The 26,715-nt window shown below is 46.1% G+C and overlaps 1 protein-coding gene across 1 annotated transcript in view; it reads left to right on the top strand.

Annotated features, from left to right (window-relative positions):
- The first annotated feature begins 24,916 nt into the window (after positions 1-24,916).
- Positions 24,917-26,715, top strand: part of LOC124124237 (G-protein-signaling modulator 2-like) — a 113,491-nt gene continuing 111,692 nt past the window's right edge. Inside the window, exon 1 of the mRNA XM_046487366.2 lies at positions 24,917-25,173. The gene's annotated coding sequence lies outside the window, so the exon portion shown is untranslated. The remainder of the gene's footprint in view (positions 25,174-26,715) is intronic.

The following is a 26,715-nucleotide window of genomic DNA, read 5'->3' as shown; positions in this document are numbered from 1 at the left end:
TGTTATATATTATAAATGTACAACAGCCACTATTATCAAACATTATAACGATCTCACACATGCACTTACCCACATAGATCAATCCCCCATATCAAACATACAACGCTTATACACCTGCACTTACCTACATACATCAATCACCCATATCAAACATACAACGCTCATACACCTGCACTTGCCCACATACATCAATCACCCATATCAAACATACAACGCTTATACACCTGCACTTACCTACATACATCAATCACCCATATCAAACATACAACGCTCATACACCTGCACTTACCCACATACATCAATCACCCATATCAAACATACAGCGCTCATACACCTGCACTTACCCACATACATCAATCACCCATATCAAACATACAACGCTCACACACCTGCACTTACCCACATACATCAATCACCCATATCAAACATACAACGCTCATACACCTGCACTTACCCACATACATCAATCACTCATATCAAACATACAACGCTCATACACCTGCACTTACCCACATACATCAATCACTCATATCAAACATACAACGCTCATACACCTGCACTTACCCACATACATCAATCACCCATATCAAACATACAACGCTTATACACCTGCACTTACCTACATACATCAATCACCCATATCAAACATACAACGCTCATACACCTGCACTTACCCACATACATCAATCACCCATATCAAACATACAACGCTCATACACCTGCACTTACCCACATACATCAATCACCCATATCAAACATACAACGCTCATACACCTGCACTTACCCACATACATCAATCACCCATATCAAACATACAGCGCTCATACACCTGCACTTACCCACATACATCAATCACCCATATCAAACATACAACGCTCATACACCTGCACTTACCCACATACATCAATCACCCATATCAAACATACAGCGCTCACACACCTGCACTTACCCACATACATCAATCACCCATATCAAACATACAACGCTCACACACCTGCACTTACCCACATACATCAATCACCCATATCAAACATACAACGCTCATACACCTGCACTTACCCACATACATCAATCACTCATATCAAACATACAACGCTCATACACCTGCACTTACCCACATACATCAATCACCCATATCAAACATACAACGCTTATACACCTGCACTTACCCACATACATCAATCTCTCATATCAAACATACAACGCTCATACACCTGCACTTACCCACATACATCAATCACCAATATCAAACATACAACGCTCACACACATGCACTTACCTACATACATCAATCACCCATATCAACCATACAACGCTTATTATACACCTGCTCTTACCCACATACATCAATCACACATATCAAGATACATTATATTTCTATCTTATTTCAAATCAAAATAAAACTAGAAATCTTCAATCTTCATGCAATACATAATCAATTTAAGTGTGATTGACTTGCCTCATATACATCCAAGCTCTTACATGATGGCAAACTGACTCTATATCAGCAATACATCTACACGAGCATAAAATCTGTATTACCTTGAGGTGAGGTGAAATGGAGTTTAACGTCGCGTCCAAGATTATTGCTCTTCTATAGCGATGTGCATATACGTGTGTGTGTGTGTGCGTGCTTGCGTGCGTGCGTGCGTGCGTGCGTGCGTGCGTTTGTACGTGCGTGTGCGTGCGTGCCTGTACTAGTCCGGACTAATGCCGATTTATAGTGCTTGCCCATGAGATACCATGCCGCAGTTTAACATGAATACCCCACTCAGACACAGTATACTGACTCCGAGCCGACCAGTCTTTATTTAACCCCTAAATGCCGAATGCCAGAGAGGGTAGCAACAGGTTTCCATCTTTTAACGTCTTTTGGTAAGGCGCAGCCGGAGATCGAACCCCGGACCTCCAGCTCCCTTGGCGGACGCTCTACCACTAGACCACGGAGGCGGACTAGAGTGACTGGGCCCTAGGTTGAGATCACTCTAGTGCGAATTGGGCCTTGATTAAGATCACTCTAGAGTGACTTTGGCCTAGGCTGCGATCAATCTGAAGTGACTTGGGCCTAGGGTGCGATCAAACTAGAGTGACTTGGGTCTTCGTTGAGATCACTCTAGAGTGACTTGGGGCCATGTTAAGATTACTCGAGAGTGACATGGGCACAGGTTGATATCACTCTAGACTGACTTGGGCTTAGGTTAAGATCCCTCTAGAGTGACTTTGGTCTAGAATAAGATCACTCTAGGGTGACTTGGACAAACGTTGAGATTCCTCAAGGGTGACATTGGCCTATGTTAGGATCACTCTAGAGTGACTGGGCCCTAGGTTGTAGATCACTCTAGAACGAATTGGGCCTAGATTAAGATCACTCTAGAGTGACTTGGGCTTAGGTTAAGATCACTCTAGAGTGACTTGGCAAACGTTGAGATTGGTCTAGGATGACTTGGGCCTAGGCTGCCGTCAATTTAGAGTGACTTGGGTCTTCGTTGAGATCAATCTAGAGTGACTGGGCCCTAGGTCGAGATCACTCTAGAGCGAATTGGGCCTAGATTAGGATCACTCTAGAGTGACTTGGGCTTAGGTTAAGATCACTCTAGAGTGACTTGGGCAAACGTTGAGATTGATCTAGGGTGACTTGGGCCTAGGCTGCCGTCAATTTAGAGTGACTTGGGTCTTCATTGAGATCAATCTAGAGTGACTGGCCCTAGGTCGAGATCACTCTAGAGTGACTTTGACCTAGGCTGCGATCAATCTGAAGTGACTTGGGCCTAGGGTGCGATCAATCTAGAGTGACTTGGGTCTTCGTTGAGATCACTCGAGAGTGACTTGGGCCTAGGTTAAGATCACTCTAGAATGACTTGGCCCTAGGTTGAGATCACTGTAGACTGACTTGGGCCTAGGCTGCGATCAATCTAGAGTGACATGGGCAAAGGTTGAGATCACTCTAGAGTCACTTTGGCTCAGGCTGCGATCCCTTTAGAGTCACTTGGGCCCCGGCTGTGATCACTCTAGAGACACTTGGGCCTAGGTTGAGATCATTCTAGAGTCACTTGGGCCCAGGTTGAGATCGTTCTAGGGTGTTTTTGGCCTAAGCTGCGATCTATCTGGAGTGACTTGGGTCTTGGTTGACATCACTCTAGAGTGACTGGGCTCTAGGTTGAGATCTTTCTAGTGTCACTTGGGCCCAGGTTAAGATCATTCTAGAGTCATTTTGGCCAAGGTTGAGATCGTTCTAGAGTGACTTTGGCCTATGCTGCGATCAATCTGAAGTGACTTTGGCCTAGGGTGCGATCAATCTAGAGTGACTTAGGTCTAGGTTAAGATCACTCAAGTGACTTGGGCACAGGTTGATATCACTCTAGACTGATTTGGGCTTAGGTTAAGATCCCTCTAGAGTGACTTTGGTCTAGAATAAGATCACTCTAGAGTGACTTGGACAAACGTTGAGATTACTCAAGGGTGACTTGGGCCTATGTTAAGATCACTCTAGAGTGACTGGGCCCTAGGTTGAGATCACTCTAGAGCGAATTGGGCCTAGATTAGGATCACTCTAGAGTGACTTGGGCTTAGGTTAAGATCACTCTAGAGTGACTTGGGCAAACGTTGAGATTGGTCTAGGGTGACTTGGGCCTAGGCTGCCGTCAATTTAGAGTGACTTGGGTCTTCGTTGAGATCAATCTAGAGTGACTGGGCCCTAGGTCGAGATCACTCTAGAGCTAATTGGGCCTAGATTAGGATCACTCTAGAGTGACTTGGGCTTAGGTTAAGATCACTCTAGAGTGACTTGGGCAAACGTTGAGATTGGTCTAGGGTGACTTGGGCCTAGGCTGCCGTCAATTTAGAGTGACTTGGGTCTTCGTTGAGATCAATCTAGAGTGACTGGGCCCTAGGTCGAGATCACTCTAGAGTAACTTTGACCTAGGCTGCGATCAATCTGAAGTGTCTTGGGCCTAGGGTGCGATCAATCTAGAGTGACTTGGGTCTTCGTTGAGATCACTCGAGAGTGACTTGGGCCTAGGTTGAGATCACTCTAGAATGACTTGGCCCTAGGTTGAGATCACTGTAGACTGACTTGGGCCTAGGCTGCGATCAATCTAGAGTGACTTGGGCAAAGGTTGAGATCACTCTAGAGTCACTTTGGCTCAGGCTGCGATCCCTTTAGAGTCACTTGGGCCCCGGCTGTGATCACTCTAGAGACACTTGGGCCTAGGTTGAGATCATTCTAGAGTCACTTGGGCCCAGGTTGAGATCGTTCTAGGGTGTTTTTGGCCTAAGCTGCGATCTATCTGGAGTGACTTGGGTCTTGGTTGACATCACTCTAGAGTGACTTGGCGCTAGGTTGAGATCTTTCTAGTGTCACTTGGGCCCAGGTTGAGATCACTCTAGAGTTACTTGGGCCTAGGCTGCGATCACTCTAAAATGACTTGGGCTTAGGCTGCCATCACTCTAGGTCGACTTGGGCCCAGGTTGAGATCATTCTAGAGTCACTTGGGGCCAGGCTGAGATCATTCTAGAGTCACTTGGGGCCAGGTTGAGATCATTCTAGTCAATTTGGCCCAGGTTGAGATCATTCTAGAGACACTTGGGGCCAGAGTGAGATCATTTTAGAGTCACTTGGGCCCAGGTTGAGATCAGTCTAGAGACACTTGGGCCAAGGATGCGATCACTCCACAGTGATTAGGGCCCAGGCTGCGATCACTCTAAGTCGACTTGGGGCCAGGCTGAGATCATTCTAGAGTCACTTAGGCCCAGGTTGAGATCATTCTAGAGTCACTTGGGGCCAGGTTGAGATCATTCTTGAGTCACCTCGGCCCAGGTTGAGATCATTCTAGAGTGACTTGGGTCTTCGTTGAGATCACTCGAGAGTGACTTGGGCCTAGGTTAAGATCACTCTAGAATGACTTGGCCCTAGGTTGAGATCACTGTAGACTGACTTGGGCCTAGGCTGCGATCAATCCAGAGTGACTTGGGCAAAGGTTGAGATCACTCTAGAGACACTTTGGCTCAGGCTGTGGTCACTCTACGGAGACTTCTGCTCAGGGTGCGATCACTTTTGAATGACTTGGGCTTAAGCTGCCATCACTCTAGAGACACTTGGGCCCCGGCTGCGATCACTCTAGAGACACTTGGGCCTAGGTTGAGATCATTCTAGAGTCACTTGGGCAAAGGTTGAGATCGATCTAGAGTGACTGTGGCCTAGGCTGCGATCAATCTGTAGTGACTTGGGTCTTGGTTGACATCACTCTAGAGTGACTGGGCCCTAGGTCGAGATCACTCTAGAGTGACTTTGACCTAGGCTGCAATCAATCTGAAGTGACTTGGGCCCCGGCTGCGATCACTCTAGAGACACTTGGGCCTAGGTTGAGATCATTCTAGAGTCACTTGGTCTAGGGTGACTTGGGCCTAGGCTGCCGTCAATTTAGAGTGACTTGGGTCTTCGTTGAGATCACTCTAGAGTGACTTTGACCTAGGCTGCGATCAATCTGAAGTGACTTGGGCCTAGGGTGCGATCAATCTAGAGTGACTTGGGCCTAGGTTAAGATCACTCTAGAATGACTTGGCCCTAGGTTGAGATCACTGTAGACAGACTTGGGCCTAGGCTGCGATCAATCTAGAGTGACTTGGGCAAAGGTTGAGATCACTCTAGAGTCACTTTGGCTCAGGCTGCGATCCCTTTAGAGTCACTTGGGCCCAGGCTGTGATCACTCTACGGGGACTTCTGCTCAGGGTGCGATCACTTTGGCCCCGGCTGCGATCACTCTAGAGTCACTTGGGCCCAGGTTGAGATTGTTCTAGAGTGACTTTGGCCTAGGCTGAGATCTATCTGGAGTGACTTGGGTCTTGGTTGACATCACTCTAGAGTGACTTGGGTCTAGGTTAAGATCACTCTAGAGTGACTGGGCTCTAGGTTGAGATCTTTCTAGTGTCACTTTGGCCCAGGTTGAGATCACTCTAGAGTCACTTGGGCCTAGGCTGCGATCACTCTAAAATGACTTGGGCTTAGGCTGCCATCACTCTAGGTCGACTTGGACCCAGGTTGAGATCATTCTAGAGTCACTTGGGGCCAGGTTGAGATCACTCTAGAGACACTTGGGCCTGGGTTGAGATCATTCTAGAGTCACTTGGGCCCAGGTTGAGATCGTTCTAGAGTGACTTTGGCCTAGGCTGAGATCTATCTGGCGTGACTTGGGTCTTGGTTGACATCACTCTAGGGTGACTTGGGTCTAGGTTAAGATCACTCTAGAGTGACTGGGCTCTAGGTTGAGATCTTTTTAGTGTCACTTTGGCCCAGGTTGAGATCACTCTAGAGTCACTTGGGCCTAGGCTGCGATCACTCTAAAATGACTTGGGCTTAGGCTGTCATCACTCTAGGTCGACTTGGGCCCAGGTTGAGATCATTCTAGAGTCACTTTTGCCCAGGTTGAGATCATTCTAGAGTCACTTGGGTCCAGGTTGAGATCACTCTAGGTCGACTTGGGTCCAGGTTGAGATCATATTAGAGTCACTTGGGCCCAGGTTGAGATCACTCTAGAGATCCGTTGGTCAGGTTGAGATGATTCTAGAGTCACATGGGGCCAGACTGAGATCATTCTAGAGTCACTTGGGGTCAGGTTGAGATCATTCTAGAGACACTTAGGGCCAGGCTGAGATCATTTTAGAGTCACTTGGGGCCAGGTTGAGATCATTCTAGAGACACTTAGGGCCAGGCTGAGATCATTTAAGAGTCCCTTGGGCCCAGGTTGAGATCATTTTAGAGTCACTTGGGCCCAGGTTGAGATCAGTCTAGAGACACTTGGGCCCAGGATGCGATCACTCCACAGTGATTAGCCCAGGCTGCGATCACTCTAAGTCGACTTGGGGCCAGGCTGAGATCATTCTAGAGTCACTTAGGCCCAGGTTGAGATCATTCTAGAGTCACTTGGGGCCAGGTTGAGATCATTCTTGAGTCACCTCGGCCCAGGTTGAGATCATTCTAGAGTGACTTGGGTCTTCGTTGAGATCACTCGAGAGTGACTTGGGCCTAGGTTAAGATCACTCTTGAATGACTTGGCCCTAGGTTGAGATCACTGTAGACTGACTTGGGCCTAGGCTGCGATCAATCCAGAGTGACTTGGGCAAAGGTTGAGATCACTCTAGAGTCACTTTGGCTCAGGCTGTGATCACTCTACGGAGACTTCTGCTCAGGGTGCGATCACTTTTGAATGACTTGGGCTTAAGCTGCCATCACTCTAGAGACACTTGGGCCCCGGCTGCGATCACTCTAGAGACACTTGGGCCTAGGTTGAGATCATTCTAGAGTCACTTGGGCAAAGGTTGAGATCGATCTAGAGTGACTGTGGCCTAGGCTGCGATCAATCTGTAGTGACTTGGGTCTTGGTTGACATCACTCTAGAGTGACTGGGCCCTAGGTCGAGATCACTCTAGAGTGACTTTGACCTAGGCTGCGATCAATCTGAAGTGACTTGGGCCTAGGGTGCGATCAATCTAGAGTGACTTGGGTCTTCGTTGAGATCACTCGAGAGTGACTTGGGCCTAGGTTAAGATCACTCTAGAATTACTTGGCCCTAGGTTGAGATCACTGAAGACTGACTTGGGCCTAGGCTGCGATCAATCTAGAGTGACTTGGGCAAAGGTTGAGATCACTCTAGAGTCACTTTGGCTCAGGCTGTGATCACTCTACGGAGACTTGGGTCTTGGTTGACATCACTCTAGAGTGACTTAGGTCTAGGTTAAGATCACTCTAGAGTGACTGGGCTCTGGGTTGAGAACTTTCTAGTGTCACTTGGGCCCAGGTTGAGATCACTCTAGAGTCACTTGGGCCTAGGCTGCGATCACTCTAAAATGACTTGGGCTTAGGCTGCCATCACTCTAGGTCGACTTGGGCCCAGGTTGAGATCATTCTAGAGTCACTTGGGGCCAGGTTGAGATCATTCTAGAGTCAATTTGGCCCAGGTTGAGATCATTCTAGAATCAATTTGGCCCAGGTTGAGATCATTCTAGAGTCAATTTGGCCCAGGTTGAGATCAGTCTAGAGACACTTGGGCCCAGGATGCGATCACTCCACAGTGATTAGGGCCGAGGCTGCGATCACTCTAAGTCGACTTGGGGCCAGGCTGAGATCATTCTAGAGTCACTTAGGCCCAGGTTGAGATCATTCTAGAGTCACTTGGGGCCAGGTTGAGATCATTCTTGAGTCACCTCGGCCCAGGTTGAGATCATTCTAGAGTGACTTGGGTCTTCGTTGAGATCACTCGAGAGTGACTTGGGCCTAGGTTAAGATCACTCTAGAATGACTTGGCCCTAGGTTGAGATCACTGTAGACTGACTTGGGCCTAGGCTGCGATCAATCCAGAGTGACTTGGGCAAAGGTTGAGATCACTCTAGAGTCACTTTGGCTCAGGCTGTGATCACTCTACGGAGACTTCTGCTCAGGGTGCGATCACTTTGGAATGACTTGGGCTTAAGCTGCCATCACTCTAGAGACACTTGGGCCCCGGCTGCGATCACTCTAGAGACACTTGGGCCTAGGTTGAGATCATTCTAGAGTCACTTGGGCAAAGGTTGAGATCGATCTAGAGTGACTGTGGCCTAGGCTGCGATCAATCTGTAGTGACTTGGGTCTTGGTTGACATCACTCTAGAGTGACTGGGCCCTAGGTCGAGATCACTCTAGAGTGACTTTGACCTAGGCTGCGATCAATCTGAAGTGACTTGGGCCTAGGGTGCGATCAATCTAGAGTGACTTGGGTCTTCGTTGAGATCACTCGAGAGTGACTTGGGCCTAGGTTAAGATCACTCTAGAATTACTTGGCCCTAGGTTGAGATCACTGAAGACTGACTTGGGCCTAGGCTGCGATCAATCTAGAGTGACTTGGGCAAAGGTTGAGATCACTCTAGAGTCACTTTGGCTCAGGCTGTGATCACTCTACGGAGACTTGGGTCTTGGTTGACATCACTCTAGAGTGACTTGGGTCTAGGTTAAGATCACTCTACAGTGAGTGGGCCCAAGTTGAGATCACTCTAGAGGAACTTGGGCCTAGGCTGCGATCACTCTAAAATGACTTGGGCTTAGGCTGCCATCACTCTAGGTCGACTTGGGCCCAGGTTGAGATCATTCTAGAGTCACTTGGGGCCAGGTTGAGATCACTCTAGAGACACTTGGCCCTAGGTTGAGATCATTCTAGAGTCACTTGGGTCCAGGTTGAGATCATTCTAGAGTCACTTTGGTCATGGTTGAGATCACTCTAGAGACACTTGGGTCAAGGTTGAGATCATTCTAGAGTCACTTGGGTCCAGGTTGAGATCATTCTAGAGTCACTTGGGCCCAGGTTGAGATCACTATAGAGACACCTCGGGCCACGTTGAGATCCTTCTAGAGTCACGTGGGTCCAGGCTGAGATCATTCTAGAATCACTTGGGGCCAAGTTGAGATCACTCTAGAGACACTTGGGGCCAGGTTGAGATATTTTTAGGGTCATTCGGGCCCGGGTTTAGATCAGTTTAGAGACACTTGGGCCCAGGCTGTGATCACTCTTGAGTCACTTGGGCCTAGGTTGAGATCACTCTAGAGTCACTTGGGCCTAGGTTGAGATCATTCTAGAGTCACTTTGGTCCAGGTTGAGATCATTCTAGAGTCACTTGGGCCCAGGTTGAGATCACTCTAGAGATGCTTGGGTCAGGTTGAGATCATTCTAGTGTCACTTGGGGCCAGGCTGAGATCATTCTAGAGTCACTTGGGGCCAGGTTGAGATCATTCTAGAGACACTTGGGGCCAGGCTGAGATCATTCTAGAGTCACTTGGGGCCATGTTGAAATCATTCTAGAGTCACTTTGGCCCAGGTTGAGATCATTCTTGAGTCACTTGGGCCCAGGTTGAGATCATTTTTAAGTCACTTCGGCCCAGGTTGAGATCATTATAGAGTCACTTGGGTCCAGGTTGAGATCATTCTAGAGACACTTGGTGCCAGGCTTAGATCGTTCTAGAGACCCTTGGGCCCAGGTTGAGATCTCTCTAGAGACACTTAGGGCCAGGTTGAGATCATTAGAGAGACACTTGGGCCCAGGTTGAGATGATTCTAGAGTCGCTTGGGGACAGGCTGTGATCACTCAAGAGTCACGTGGGCCTAGGTTGCGATTAATCTAGAGTCACTTGGTCCCAGGTTGAGATCATTCTAGAGACACTTGGGCCCAGACTGTGATCACTCTAGTCACTCGGGTCTTGGTTGAGATCATTCTAGAGTCACTTGGTCCCAGGCTGTGATCACTCTAGAGTGACTTGGGCCTAGGTTGAGATCAATCTAGAGTGACTTGGGCCTAGGTTGCGATCACTCTAGATTCACTTTGGCCCAGGCATTGATCACTCTGCGGTGACTTCTGCTCAGGCTGCGATCACTCTTGAAAGACTTGGGCGTAGGCTGCCATCATTCTAGAGTCACTTTGGCCCAGGTTGAGATCATTCTAGAGTCACTTGGGCCCAGGTTGAGATCATTCTTAAGTCACTTCGGCCCAGGTTGAGATCATTATAGAGTCACTTGGTGCCAGGCTTAGATCGTTCTAGAGACCCTTGGGCCCAGGTTGAGATCTCTCTAGAGACACTTGGGGCCAGGTTGAGATCATTCGAGAGACGCTTGGGCCCAGGTTGAGATGATTCTAGAGTCGCTTGGGGACAGGCTGTGATCACTCAAGAGTCACGTGGGCCTAGGTTGAGATTAATCTAGAGTCTCTTGGTTCGAGGTTGAGATCCTTCTAGAGTGACTTTGGCCTAGGTTGAGATCAATCTAGAGTGACTTGGGCCTAGGTTGCGATCACTCTAGATTCACTTTGGCCCAGGCATTGATCACTCTGCGGTGACTTCTGCTCAGGCTGCGATCACTCTTGAAAGACTTGGGCGTAGGCTGCCATCATTCTAGAGACACTTTGGCCCCGGCTATGATCACGCTAGAGTGACTTGGGCTCAGGCTGCGATCACTCTAGGTAGACTTTGGGCCAGGTTGAGATGATTCTAGAGTCGCTTGGGGACAGGCTGTGATCACTCAAGAGTCACTCGGGTCTTGGTTGAGATGCCTCTAGAGTCACTTGGTCCCAGGCTGTAATCACTCTAGAGTGACTTGGGCCTAGGTTGAGATCAATCTAGAGTGACTTGGGCCTAGGTTGCACTCACTCTAGATTCACTTTGGCCCAGGCATTGATCACTCTGCGGTGACTTCTGCTCAGGCTGCGATCACTCTTGAAAGACTTGGGCGTAGGCTGCCATCATTCTAGAGACACTTTGGCCCCGGCTACGATCACGCTAGAGTGACTTGGGCTCAGGCTGCGATCACTCTAGGTAGACTTTGGGCCAGGTTGAGATCATTCTAGGGTCACTTGGGCCCAGGTTGAGATCAGTTTAGAGACACTTGGGCTCAGGCTGTGATCACTCTTGAGTCACTTGGGCCTAGGTTCAGATTTATCTAGAGTCACTTGGGCCCAGGTTGAGATCATTCTAGAGTCACTTGGGCCCAGACTGTGATCACTCTAGTCACTTGGGTCTTGGTTGAGATCCCTCTAGAGTGACTTGGGCCTAGGTTGAGATCAATCTAGAGTGACTTGGGCCTAGGTTGCGATCACTCTAGATTCACTTTGGCCCAGGCTGTGATCACTCTGCAGTGACTTCTGCTCAGGCTGCGATCACTCTTGAATGACTTGGGCGTAGGCTGCCATCATTCTAGAGACACTTGGGCCCCGGCTACGATCACTCTGCGGTGACTTGGGCTCAGGCTGCGATCACTCTAGAGTGACTTGGGCTCAGGCTGAGATCACTCCAGAGTTACTTGGGATCAGGCTGAGATCACTCCAGAGTGACTTGGGCTCAGGCTGCGATCTCTCCAGAGTGACTTGGGCTCAGGCTGCGATCACTCCAGAGTGACTTGGGCTCAGGCTGCGATCACATTAGAGTGACTTGGGCTCAGGCTGCTATCTCTACAGAGTGACTTGGGCTGAGATCATTATAGAGTCACTTGGTGCCAGGCTTAGATCGTTCTAGAGACCCTTGGGCCCAGGTTGAGATCTCTCTAGAGACACTTGGGGCCAGGTTGAGATCATTCGAGAGACGCTTGGGCCCAGGTTGAGATGATTCTAGAGTCGCTTGGGGACAGGCTGTGATCACTCAAGAGTCACGTGGGCCTAGGTTGAGATTAATCTAGAGTCTCTTGGTTCGAGGTTGAGATCCTTCTAGAGTGGCTGCGATCACTCTTGAATGACTTGGGCGTAGGCTGCCATCATTCTAGAGACACTTGGGCCCCGGCTACGATCACTCTGCGGTGACTTGGGCTCAGGCTGCGATCACTCTTGAAAGACTTGGGCGTAGGCTGCCATCATTCTAGAGACACTTTGGCCCCGGCTACGATCACGCTAGAGTGACTTGGGCTCAGGCTGCGATCACTCTAGGTAGACTTTGGGCCAGGTTGAGATCATTCTAGGGTCACTTGGGCCCAGGTTGAGATCAGTTTAGAGACACTTGGGCTCAGGCTGTGATCACTCTTGAGTCACTTGGGCCTAGGTTCAGATTTATCTAGAGTCACTTGGGCCCAGGTTGAGATCATTCTAGAGTCACTTGGGCCCAGACTGTGATCACTCTAGTCACTTGGGTCTTGGTTGAGATCCCTCTAGAGTGACTTGGGCCTAGGTTGAGATCAATCTAGAGTGACTTGGGCCTAGGTTGCGATCACTCTAGATTCACTTTGGCCCAGGCTGTGATCACTCTGCAGTGACTTCTGCTCAGGCTGCGATCACTCTTGAATGACTTGGGCGTAGGCTGCCATCATTCTAGAGACACTTGGGCCCCGGCTACGATCACTCTAGAGTGACTTGGGCTCAGGCTGCGATCACTCTAGAGTGACTTGGGCTCAGGCTGAGATCACTCCAGAGTTACTTGGGATCAGGCTGAGATCACTCCAGAGTGACTTGGGCTCAGGCTGCGATCTCTCCAGAGTGACTTGGGCTCAGGCTGCGATCACTCCAGAGTGACTTGGGCTCAGGCTGCGATCACATTAGAGTGACTTGGGCTCAGGCTGCTATCTCTCCAGAGTGACTTGGGCTGAGATCATTATAGAGTCACTTGGTGCCAGGCTTAGATCGTTCTAGAGACCCTTGGGCCCAGGTTGAGATCTCTCTAGAGACACTTGGGGCCAGGTTGAGATCATTCGAGAGACGCTTGGGCCCAGGTTGAGATGATTCTAGAGTCGCTTGGGGACAGGCTGTGATCACTCAAGAGTCACGTGGGCCTAGGTTGAGATTAATCTAGAGTCTCTTGGTTCGAGGTTGAGATCCTTCTAGAGTGGCTGCGATCACTCTTGAATGACTTGGGCGTAGGCTGCCATCATTCTAGAGACACTTGGGCCCCGGCTACGATCACTCTGCGGTGACTTGGGCTCAGGCTGAGATCACTCCAGAGTTACTTGGGATCAGGCTGAGATCACTCCAGAGTGACTTGGGCTCAGGCTGCGATCTCTCCAGAGTGACTTTGGCTCAGGCTGCGATCACTCCAGAGTGACTTGGGCTCAGGCTGCGATCTCTCCAGAGTGACTTGGGCTCAGGCTGCGATCACTCCAGAGTGACTTGGGCTCAGGCTGCGATCACATTAGAGTGACTTGGGCTCAGGCTGCTATCTCTCCAGAGTGACTTGGGCTCAGGCTGCGATCACGCTAGAGTGACTTGGGCTCAGGCTGCGATCACTCTAGAGTGACTTGGGCTCAGGCTGCGATCACTCTAGGTCGACTTAGGCCCAGATTGAGATCATTCTAGAGTCACTTTGGCCCAGGTTGAGATCATTCTTGAGTCACTTGGGCCCAGGTTGAGATCACTCTAGTCACGTGGGTCACTCTAGAGTCACTTGGGCCCAAGCTGTGATCACTCTAGAGTCACTTGGGCCTATGTTAAGATTACTCTACAGTGACTTGGGCCCAGGCTGTGATTACTCTAGAGTGACTTGGGCCCAGGTTGCGATCACTCTTGAGGCACTTGGGACGAGGCTGAGATCACTCAAGAGGCACTTGGGCCCAGGTTGAGATCATTCTAGAGGCACTTGGGCCTAGGTTGAGATCATTCTAGAGTCACTTGGGGCCAGGTTGAGATGATTCTAGAGTCACTTGTGCCCAGGTTGAGATCACCTTAAAGTCACTTGGGTCCAGGTTGAGATCATTCTAGAGGCACTTGGGCCCAGGTTGAGATCATTCTAGAGGCACTTGGGCCTAGGTTGAGATCATTCTAGAGTCACTTTGGCCCAGGTTGAGATCACTCTAGAGGCACTTGGGCTCAGATTGAGATCATTGATTATCATTGTGGGCCCTTATTGTGTATTTAAACAGTAATGGCCACGTATTGTCTTCAGATAACACCCGTTTTTGTGCAGGTGAATCGATCAAAATCATGTGCACAGCACTATAGTGGCAAAAGTGTCTATTCACGTGCAACTGGTCACGTGGCCATAATACCGCACGTGTTTTCAGCCATACTTGTTAGCAGTCATTAAAAAAAACAAAAAAAACAACAAGAAAACAAAAGTCTCACGGCCATTTGTCATGCCACGCCTTTCAAATGTGAAACGTGAACGTTCCATCGGCATGTTGCAGACGGGAACGTCCGTAGCTGAAGTCGCAAGGACGATGGGTTGTAGTCGACGGACTGTTTATGATCTACAGACGCGTCTACAGCAAACGGGTACCACCGCTGATCGCCCTCGGCCAGGTCGACCACGTGTGACGTCACATGGAGAGGATCGTCAGATTGTCTTACGTCACCTTCGTAACCGATTTTTGACGGCTACATCAACCAGAAATGAGCTGTTTAGGGGCAGACTGAGTGCGCAAACTGTTTGAAACCGTCTGAGAACTGCTCACCTTCAAGCACGACGGCCATACTGCGGGCCGATTCTGACTCAATTACACAGACGTCAACGTCAATTGTGGGCACAGTGACACTTACGATGGAGTCAGAGGAATTGGAACCAAGTCGTCTTCAGTGATGAATCCCGATTGATTCTTCGATTTGCTGATAGTAGGGCGAGGGTGTGGAGGCGCCGACATGAACGTTACGCCCAGTAATGTGTACAGGAGGTTGACAGATTTCGAGGCGGAAGTGTCATGGTGTGGGGCGCTTTCTGTGGCAATGCACGTTCCAGGCTTCTTGTCATCCGTGGCAACCTCAACGCTGCTGCTTACCGCGACCAGGTACTGGCACCAGAAGATCAGCACATGGACCCGGTTTGATCTTCCAACACGACAATGCCAGACCCCACACAGCAATTTCCTTCAGAATGCGGGATTCAACGTCATGGACTGGCCGTCAAGGTCTCCCGACCTCAATCCCATCGAACACGTCTGGGATGTTCTTGGCAGAAGTCTGCGCACCTCACCAGAACCAACCACAGAATTTGCAAGATTTTGGCACCATTTTGCAGCAAAAATGGCGTCGTCTTCCCAATCATGTGTTTACAAGCATCACAAGGTCCATGCGGAGGCGTTGTGTGGCAGTTGTCAACGCACATGTTGGCGATACACGCTACTGAACTTGCGTGCCATCAGATTCTCGTGCTTGGGACTTATGATTTAAAGTGTTGATGTTATTACTGAATACCGTAGGTGCTTGGAACAAATTATGGTTACCACCGTTAATTAAAATCATTCTTTGGACATTAATGATTAAAAATTATCTTCTCTGATACATTTGTCAGTTGTATATCATATATGGGATTACTTTTAAAAATGTGAAGTTTTTAATTTGACTCAGTATAGTTGGAACCTCTCACATTCACCATAAACCATACTGCTTGGAGTTGACATGCCCACATTAAGAAACCGTTTACAGGCGAACAGGTGAACCTTTTCGATTGAATAAAACTCTCGACAAGATAAGATCGGCTGTATTTGACTATCAAACAATATATAGAAAACGTGAGGTGTAACGACGCCAAGTTTATACACAACAGACTGCAAGTGAAAGACAGCTTTCTTTGCTCTTGTTGATAAATTTAACACCGATTTACTTAAGCTTAATGTACTTGTGAATAATATTCCAAGGTATTTGTATTCTCCGGCAATATCCATATATTCAGTTTTATATGTCCATTTTTCTCTCAATGCAGTAGGTCCTCCTTTTCTAAAACTCACAATATTTGTCTTATCTAAGTTTACTTCAAGTTTCCATTTATCCGAGTACACTGACAATATCCAGTTGGTTCTGTAATCCTGATATGGTGCTTGACATAAGAATTGCATCATCCGCAAACAGGAACATCAAAAGTTCTATAATTGCCAGGAAATAGTTGGATTTCATGTTTTCCAGAAAGTGAAATTTCATTAGTTCATTGATGAAAAATGAAAACAGCGTATGGCTCAATACACATCCTTGACGCAGTCCGATTGGAAAAGGTCAGTCACAGCCCCGTCACATCGGACACATGATTTAACATTTTGATAAATTGATTTAAGTATTACATACATTTTGCCATCCAAGTTTGAAGTAAACATTTCCATAATCGACGTCTATTGACAGAATCGAATGCCTTTTTGAAGTCCACAAAGGCAACATATAATTTACGTTTATTATATGAGAGGTGTTTTTCATTTACTGTATGCAGAGTAAAGATATGGTCAAATGTGGAATAGCCTTTCCTGAATCCAGCCTGCGCTTTGGGTATCAGGTCCCGCTTGTTCGACCACTGAATCAATCTGTTAATACTGATAATACTGGTAAATACCTTACCTAAAAAGCTAGTTAGAGAAATACCCCGGTAGTTGCCAGGGTTCTTCACATTTCCATGTTTAAATATGGGGATGATAATTGATTTCGTCCATATGGATGGGAACTTACCCTCATTAAATATTGTATTGAAACCTCTCACAAGAAATGGCATAGACTTAGGTAGAGAATATTTGATCATTTTCGATATTATTTTGTCGACACCGGCAGATTTTCCAGTCTTATGATGTGAATTGGCGTCTTGGATTTCTGTGGGCGTGATAAGTGATTCTAGAATTAGTATGTGTACATCTTCTTTATTGTGCTTGCCAACATCTTCAGGATATAAGGAATCAGAATAACATGGTGCTTCATCAGATGAAAATACATTTTTACAATGTGATAGCCATTCATTTGCTGATATGTTTGGTTTATGAGTGTTCCGGGTTTTGATATGAACAAATCTTTTCCCAAAACTTGGATGGGCTGTCAGTCTTGATCTTTGGATGTTAGATTTGAATTTCTGACATGTTGATTTGTAGATATCTCTTAATTTGTAATACTGTTTCCTATTATAATCCGTCCGTTGGCATCTGAATTTCCGTGACGCCCCCCGAGCTGCACGTCTTGATACTCTACAATCCTGATCGAGGGGTTGTTTATAATGACGGGTATAGTAACGCTGTGGTTTACGTCTCTTCTGCATACAGTTTGCTGAATCTATCAAGAGATCCACAAAACTAACAATCCCATCTTCTAGATCATTTTCCAGTGTTTCCATTAATCTGTTTTCATGACTTTCCAACCAATCTTTAACCTATGTTGAAAATAAGTCTATCTTGGAGTTATCCCAATCAAGTAGAGTATCAGTTATTTGAATATCAGTATTATCGTTATTTACGAGTGGTTTCCTCCGAGGGAATGACCAAGTCAGTTCTAGGGGGACATGATCTGAACCTACATGGTCACCAACGTTAAGTGAGACACACTATTGGTAGAAATCGGCCGGCGATATAAAGTTGTCGACAACATTGGATCCATTTTCTCCTACAAAAGTATACTCACCTCTTTTATCTCCATCTATTCTTCCATTTAGAATGAACAGTCTGTAGACATCACACAGTTGTAGGAGAACACGTCCGAATCTATTGACCATATTGTCGTGGGATGATCGCTCCTCCAGTGGCACATGATCGACATACATATACACGCCATTATTAAAGCCAACGTCATCAGGTTCTTCATTAACTGGCTTATTTTCTTCGCCTGTGCGAGGGTTAAAGTCACCACACAACAGTACACAGTTTCAGTAATGTCAGACAAGTGTTCGGAGATAAACATATCAAGTGCATCAATATGACACCCGAAATTGGTCCTATTGCTGTAGAATGTTAACCCAGTAGGGGGAATTTACATACCGATCAATAAAAGATCGCTATCTAGGTGAAACAATTCCTTAGGGAATCTCAAACAGATAAAATGATCTATATCAGATTTAATATGTGTACAGTGGACAGCAATATCCGGTCTGACACAAACACATACACCCCATGAACTCCTCCCAGAGGAGGCAAGTTTAACTGCTGGGGAATAATATACATGACAACAATTTGAACAGTTCTGCTCAATAATATCTGCAACAAATGTTTCCACTAGACATATAATATCGTAGTACTGTAAATATTCAATAAAGTCACAATCATCAAACCTCCTTTTTCAAACCACCGATATTCAATGACAATATGGTACAGCTCTGACAGTCACTGGTGGACATGTCCGCTGTCTCCTGTGGGAGAAGTTCTGACAGTCACTGGTGGACATGTCCTCTGTCTCCTGTGGGAGAAGTTCTGACAGTCACTGGTGGACCTGTCCTCTGTCTCCTGTGGTTTAACTCTGACAGTCACTGGTGGACATGTCCGCTGTCTCCTGTGGGAGAAGTTCTAACAGTCACTGGTGGACATGTCCTCTGTCTCCTGTGGGAGAAGTTCTTACAGTCACTGGTGGACCTGTCCTCTGTCTCCTGTGGTATAACTCTGACAGTCACTGGTGGACATGTCCTCTGTCTCCTGTGGGACAAGTTCTGACAGTCACTGGTGGACATGTCCTCTGTCTCCTGTGGTTTAACTCTGACAGTCACTGATGAACATGTCCGTTGTCTCCTGTGGGAGAAGTTCTGACAGTCACTGGTGGACATGTCCGCTGTCTCCTGTGGGAGATGTTCTGACAGTCACTGGTAGACATGTCCGCTGTCTCCTGTGGGAGAAGTTCTGAGCCTTGGTCAGACTGCTACAAACGGGTGTTTCCATTTCGTTGCGTGTTACTCCTGAGTTGTCTCCTTGCTCCCTCTTGGACGTCTCTGTCACGTGTAGGCTGGTCGTCACCAGTTTGCCGTTGTTGAAGTAGCCCACTAGTCCTTGACTTTTAACGTCCTGGAGTTGTTGGCGTTGTCTCATAGTACATTGACTGGCAACGCCGTATCCACCATCCCTGCGAGAAGAATGGGACGTCATCTGAGGACCTCAATTTTGCTCATATTGGCCTTGGTTTAGTAGCACCTTGCGAACCCCAAGCCTGTGTGCACGAATAACGTCTGTATCAAGCCATGTCTTCAAGTTGACGTTTTCGTTTAAGATAGATATAACGATGGTTTTACAGTGCTCAAGAGAGTCACCACCTGCTTCTGACACGTTGTACATGATGACGTTATCACGTCTACTGGATGCTTCAAGTCTGTCTATCTCGCTGTCAAACTGTTCCATCTTCCCCTCTACTTTCTCCATCTTGGTAGTTAACTAACCGACATCTGCATGCACAACATCTTGGTAGTTAACTAACCCACATCTGCATGCACAACATCTTGGTAGTTAACTAACCCACATCTGCATGCACAACATCTTGGTAGTTAACTAACCCACATCTGCATGCACAACATCTTGGTAGTTAACTAACCCACATCTGCATGCACAACATCTTGGTAGTTAACTAACCCACATCTGCATGCACAACATCTTGGTAGTTAACTAACCCACATCTGCATGCACAACATCTTGGTAGTTAACTAACCCACATCTGCATGCACAACATCTTGGTAGTTAACTAACCCACATCTGCATGCACAACATCTTGGTAGTTAACTAACCCGCATCTGCATGCACAACATCTTGGTAGTTAACTAACCCACATCTGCATGCACAACATCTTGGTAGTTAACTAACCCGCATCTGCATGCACAACATCTTGGTAGTTAACTAACCGACATCTGCATGCACAACATCTTGGTAGTTAACTAACCCGCATCTGCATGCACAACATCTTGTAGGCACGGGGTCCCCATCTTGTAGGCACCGGGTCCCCATCTTGTAGGCACGGGGTCCCCATCTTGTAGGCACGGGGTCCCCATCTTGTAGGCACCGGGTCCCCATCTTGTAGGCACCGGGTCCCCATCTTGCAGGCACCGGGTCCCCATCTTGTAGGCACGGGGTCCCCATCTTGTAGGCACCGGGTCCCCATCTTGTAGGCACCGGGTCCCCATCTTGTAGGCACCGGGTCCCCATCTTGTAGGCACCGGGTCCCCATCTTGTAGGCACCGGGTCCCTATCTTGTAGGCACGGGGTCCCCATCTTGTAGGCACCGGGTCCCTATCTTGTAGGCACCGGGTCCCCATCTTGTAGGCACCGGGTCCCCATCTTGTAGGCACCGGGTCCCCATCTTGTAGGCACGGGGTCCCCATCTTGTAGGCACGAATGAATCACTCTTGCGTCACGGGCGGGACATGACAAAAAAATCACATCATGTCGTGACGTCATTTGTATACACAAATTCACAAATGTGATCTTTTGGTAGGTATGAATGGAAATTTGCATCTTTTAATATATCCACAAGAGTATAGGCCAGATAAACATGTAGGTTAAGCAACACACAGCAGATCAATAGTCTGGGGGGTGTATCTGATCCCGATACTGTATGCGAGTACATGCCATGTTTGTCAAGAGATATTTGCTTCGTACCTTTTGGTTGAGAAAACAGTCCAATTCTCGCTCTGTATACGTCGATCGATATAATTTCCAAGTTGAAAGTATCACTGATGGTTAATCAACCACTTCTATATTCTTCATAACAATAAGTTTCGTTTGATTGTTGTAAAGTTTCCCTCTCGACGCGAACACACCTCTTGCCATTAAAGGACACGTAACTCAAGAAACATATGAGGACGCTAATGTTTCATCTGCGCATAATTTCAGAGGCATGTGTGTTGACAAAACATACCAATTAATGACAGGTAGCACAGAAAACAATTCTTTGGGCAAAACCTTAGAATTAAACTATATCATTTTTTTTATAAAACCCGTGAAGCCACATACATTGTTTTGGAGGTGAACATGTTTAACCCAATGAAAACGGTATCCAATATTTCATAAATGAAGTGACTTACACATGTGTTAGTGCCAGTGAATGTCGTCGGACTCTCGGTGTTTCAACAAAACTCACTCTCTCACGCAATGCCACTGTCACCTCACGCGGGATTGCCTTGTTTCTCATTGCAAATGCCGCAGTGCGTTTGGCATTATGTCTACGTACGTCTCTCTGTTAAGACAACTTACAAGAATACTTTCGACCAGAGGGCTCAACAATACTGAGCAAAAGGATTATAAATTGTACTGCATGTTTGCCCTGAATCCTTGCTAATGTACATCCTACTCACTGAATACATTTTGGGTTGACAGCTATGGAAGATTGATAGTACATGTTTCGTAGTACGCTAAAGCCCCATTCACATGGACACTTTTACTTACGTGAGTATATATACTTACATACGTAAATTTACTTATGGTGGCATGTGAACGCATTTGCTTACGTGAGTAAACATACTCCAGGAGTAAATAGACATGAGTAAATGTATATTTGCTAGACCTGATGAGGTCTAGTAAAAGTATATTTACTCATAAGTATAAATGCTCCTGGAGTATTTCTGGTCATGTGAACAGATTCTCTATTGTTCTAAACTCCGCAGAGGAGGCAAGCCAGTAAATTGTTATGGCCACCTTGTGATCCAGCTCCAATGGTTCCCTCACATACATTTCCTGTGCAGGAAAATACGGCAGTGGTTCCTTGCAAAGAACATAAAATGTTTCGCGTGTCATGCGAAAGTTATCGATCCACAGTTTATCATCAAATGATCGCTTGACGACATTGTTCCACCAGTGTTGAGAACGTTCTCTCTTCCACAGTTCTCTCCCCTGGCATAGTCCTCAGACTAATCCCATACCAAGAAAGTATGGAAAGTCTCTCTTTCGCCTCTGGTTGACTATCTTCGACAGCGACATGGCCTCAAATGATAAAAGTCCACAATTTATTTATGAAATGATGTTCACTTCTGCCTTGCATAAACTTCATGTGAACGCAATGTAAATATACTTTTGCTTACATGAGTCAATATACTCCATGAGTAAATTTGCTTACATGAGTAGATTTTGTCCATGTGAATGGGGCTTAAGTAACCCTAATTATTACCTTAGTGGGTTAACCTTAGCTAGGGTTGTTTTGTGTAATGGGGCATGGTCTGTCTACAAATAGCTCATCTGCAAAAATTCCAAGAGGAGCTCATATGAAATACTAATAAAAACGGGCCAAGCCCCGTCCTGTTCCTACTGGCCTGTCTTGGGGTGTCAGTCGGACATTGACGCGTCATTTATCATATATAAACGGGATTACCTAGATCCTAGGATGATTCTGTGACCTAGTGCAACAGTAGCGTCGTGTTTCCATGGTGATGCTGGGGAACCGATTCACTTGGTGAATCAGAATAGTTAACGAGCACATCGATAAGTGACCTTCGTAAGCGCATGAAGGTCATCACGCTGTGCTGATTAGAACAAATTTGAGGGGAAAAACATATACACACTTCAATGTTCACCTTACGGTATGATTTGATACCAAAATAACACGTCAGCAGTCAAACGGACAGCTCCTGGAGATGAGAGCAGGTGCGTACCACGGTAGTCTTTATTGTAGGTCTTATTCATACGAAATATGTTTTTTTAACGTTGGCGCGTCCTTTAAGAAAGCTCCGAACAGCGACTAACCTACCAGCTACAGGCATCGATAATCAAGCCAGCGGTAGCATGCCAGAGAGTTGAGCTTGTGTTTTTCTCCCGCGATCTCGGTAAAGGGAACTAGTTTCCACACACCATACTATATTCTACTATATACTGATCCACCACCGCTGACGGGGTACGGGCGTCCAAATACATTATACAGATTTATTTCCTTGTTAAACTGTTTCTCTTCTTTCCTGTTATCTCCAGTGTCGACCGTACACATCATATATCTTCACTGTTCGTATGTGTCTGTGACCTACATGAAGAACGGGCGTGGGAAAGGGTAACTCGTCATTGGTAAATTGCCTCTCGGCGAGTGTGGAAAACATCACTTACTGCATGGACTGAAATCTGTGAAGTCACATAGCTTTGTTATCACGGGTATGGTGTTACAGTTACTATTTATCAATGCAAGCTGGCAACGGTGACCTAAGCATGCTTAAGTTGTTGAAGGCCACGGGCCTTGAGATAAACGTGGTGAGGCTGTTGGGTGTCACGGGCCTTGAGATAAACGTGGTGAGTTTGTTGTGTATCATGGGCCTTGAGATAAACGTGGTGAGGTTTTGGGGTGTCACGGGCCTTGAGATAAACGTGATGAGGTTGTTGGGTGTCACGGGCCTTGAGAAAGGCGTGATGAGGTTGTTGGAGGACATGGGCCTTGAGATAAACGTAGTGGGGTTGTTGGAGGGCATGGGCCTTGAGATATGCGTAGTGAGGTTGTAGTGTGGCGGGATTGTTAATGGACACGGGCCTAAACAATTGTGGTGAGGTTGTTGGATGACATTGGCCTTGAGAGAAGTGTGGTAGGGTTATTAGTGGGCACGGGCCTTAAACGTAGTGAGGTTGTTGTGTGTCATTAATTGGCCTTGAGATAAATATGGTGAGGTTGTTGGATGCCATTAGCCTTGAGATTAATATGATGAGATAGTTAGAGGACATGGGCCTTGAGATAAACGTGGTGAGGTTGTTAGGTGCAATGGGCCTTGGGATAGTTGGAGGACACTGGCCTTGAGATACACGTAGTGAGGTTGTTTGAGGACACGGGCCTTGAGATACGTGTGATGAACTTATTGGTGGACACGGATCTTGAGATAAGTGCGGTGGGGGTTTAGTGGGGCCTTGAAATAAATAGGGTGATTCTTTTGGGTGCCATTGGCCTTGAGATAAATGCGGTGAGGTTGTTGACGGACATAGACCTCTGGATCAGTGTCTGAACCTCAGCAGAGTAAACCGAGAGCCTAAGGGCCAGCACATCTAAAAAAACTGTTGTCCCAGTGTAAAAACTGTAGGACCAAACATTTTAGCTGAAGCAGGGAGATATGCTCTTGCAATAAAAATTTATCACGAAATTATCAGCTTGTTAAAAATCTTTGCGACTACGTGTCATTTGAAAGGTCTAATCCTTCTGTTAATAAATATGAAAGTTATGTTTATACATTACTTAAATAATGCTTAATAAATAATAACTTAAATGAGCTGCAGGCCGTAAGTTACTGCTGAAATTTAAAACAAATCTGTCGGCCTCGGGTCTTCGGGCCGCTGTCTGTTTCGAGCACTGCTTGAGATGCGTGTGGTGAGGTTGTTCGTAAAAGGGGCCTTGAGATAAGTGTGGTGAGGTTCATGGGGGACACGGGCCTTGTCTGCATCTGTTTGCTTTAGCCCCAAGCCCTCCCGTATAGTTTTGTGCAGCAAACATTCTTATGGCTGAAAGATTGAATGTGCGCATTGATCTTGGTCTATAAAATATATCCCTTAAAACCTGATATTTATACAAAAATATATATATATTTATACCTGATACATATATATATATATATATATATATATATATATATATATATATATATATATAAGTTTACTAATTATCTTATGTTAAAATCGATATTAAGTAAGTGTGAATTGATGTAAGTGTTTACCAACAAGGGTTCAAAGAGTGAGGTATGGTTTCTATATTTCCTGTGCAGTTCAGTGCTTCTCGGGGCTGATTGGCCAGCAGGAGTCATATGACGTCATATCACTGCATCGCTAACAATACAGGTATAATAACCTCATCCATTGCTCATGACGTCACTAACTTACGAGTATAAGAGGTTTATGAAGAATGAGGAGGGTTATATTAACAGTGTATTCCTTCTATAACGAAGGCAATCACACGTGGGCCATATTTGGTCACCTCACATCAACCGGGACGCCAGGAGCTAGGACAGAAAGCCACCACTGTAATATTGCGTGAGGATAATAGTACGTCGCCAACAAACGGTCTTCCGCTCGAAGGATAAGTCATGACAATGTTTACTAAGTGAATTTGATTCTTATCTGTGGTTGTGTAACTCAAACTGAACAATGAATCGCGGAATATGGTGAGTTGTTATTATATTATTCTAGAAGGACCTCTTCAAAATATACGCTATCCCCACCAAGCTATTATGCATTGCTAACATCTCACCTGTCAAAAATGATTATTTTCCATGTTTCAATCGATTGTGGATTCAAACCGGCATGCCTTCGTCACTCTGTATATGCACCTGACTATCACAATCATTTACTTAGCGCAAACGAACCGCGATGCAAATCATTATTGCATCAGCATATCGGCTCGCTCCTAAACACAGCATATTCTAGCACATCGCACTGCAAGCAACATTCATGGGTTATAACATCGCCATGTCCAGCTCACACCATCTCAGGAAACTTTTCAACTAGGAGAACACCTACGTACCTAACATGAAAGCGACATTAGGATCACCACGAACACGGCAAATTGCGACTTTAACCCCCTGGATGCCAGAGGGACAACCTCTACAACCCTCACTTTGAAGTCGAATAAACTTCAAAATACATCAGCCACACAAATACTCTTCACAGTTGTGAATAAGGTGGGAAATTCCCTGTTCTGTGATATCATCCACTGGCATTCTAGGCCAAGCCAAAGTACTGAAAATGACCTCTGAAAATTAGGTACATTGTAAATGTCGCCATATTTTACACATTACTAAATCACCACTCATGGTGTTATTTACAGCATGTTTTGAAATCTAAATTTCGGATATTTACTCGGAGAAATGAATTTCAAAAATAGCATATTAGTGATCACTGGTATCTGTCTTTTCTCAAATCACCTATGATCATTCCAAAACGTCTCCGATAACCCTAGAATCTTTAATGTTTTGGAAAATACGCAAACACGAACGCCATAGTGAACCTTCCGCCATATTGGATAGTGTTTACAAAAGCACGTTTCAGGTACATCGGTTATGAGGCGCCTGTAACATCACGTATATTTCGAACTTAGCTGCGATACACACATCCTTGAATTCCTCATACATTTTAGAATCAACAGACCAATGGTCATTGTCACCAATACAAAGAGGCTGGATGAAAACAAGTAAAATAAGTTAGGTGTGAAAACGAACGCTGTGCTTGAAAAACTGCACTTGTTTGAAATGTAAACAAAGCAAAATACAGATTTTACACATTGTAGCATTTTCTCCTATTTTGAGCTATCCATTCGTCTATTCATTCAAGATATTGGCTCAAAATTTTGGAAGAGAATCGTGGGAAGAATTAGGGACTTTTGCAATGATTTGATATTTTCAACAGAAATTGTCAAAGTTACGGTCCTGTGTGACGCCATGACTGACGCAAAATCACGCACAACGACAACAGTATTTATTGGAATTTCTGACTATTTCCGTTGGTTTCAGCGAAAAATATAATAACAAATAACAGTACATAGATTGTCAGAATGTTTCTGATTACTTACATGTCACATTTAGGTATATACGATCCCTGAATCAACGAAAGTCCCCTCGTAAAATCCCGCGTACTGTTGACAGGCCATTTTGTAAAAGTCAGTCACTGGTAGTGATGTCATATGTCAACATTGTTTTACATATTTGGTA

This window comes from Haliotis rufescens, unplaced genomic scaffold (assembly GCF_023055435.1).
Source record: "Haliotis rufescens isolate VD_foot unplaced genomic scaffold, xgHalRufe1.0.p SCAF_8, whole genome shotgun sequence".
Taxonomy (NCBI): Eukaryota; Metazoa; Mollusca; class Gastropoda; order Lepetellida; family Haliotidae; genus Haliotis; species Haliotis rufescens.
Note: the sequence above shows the minus strand (reverse complement) of the source record. Positions and strands in the feature narration are given on the sequence as shown.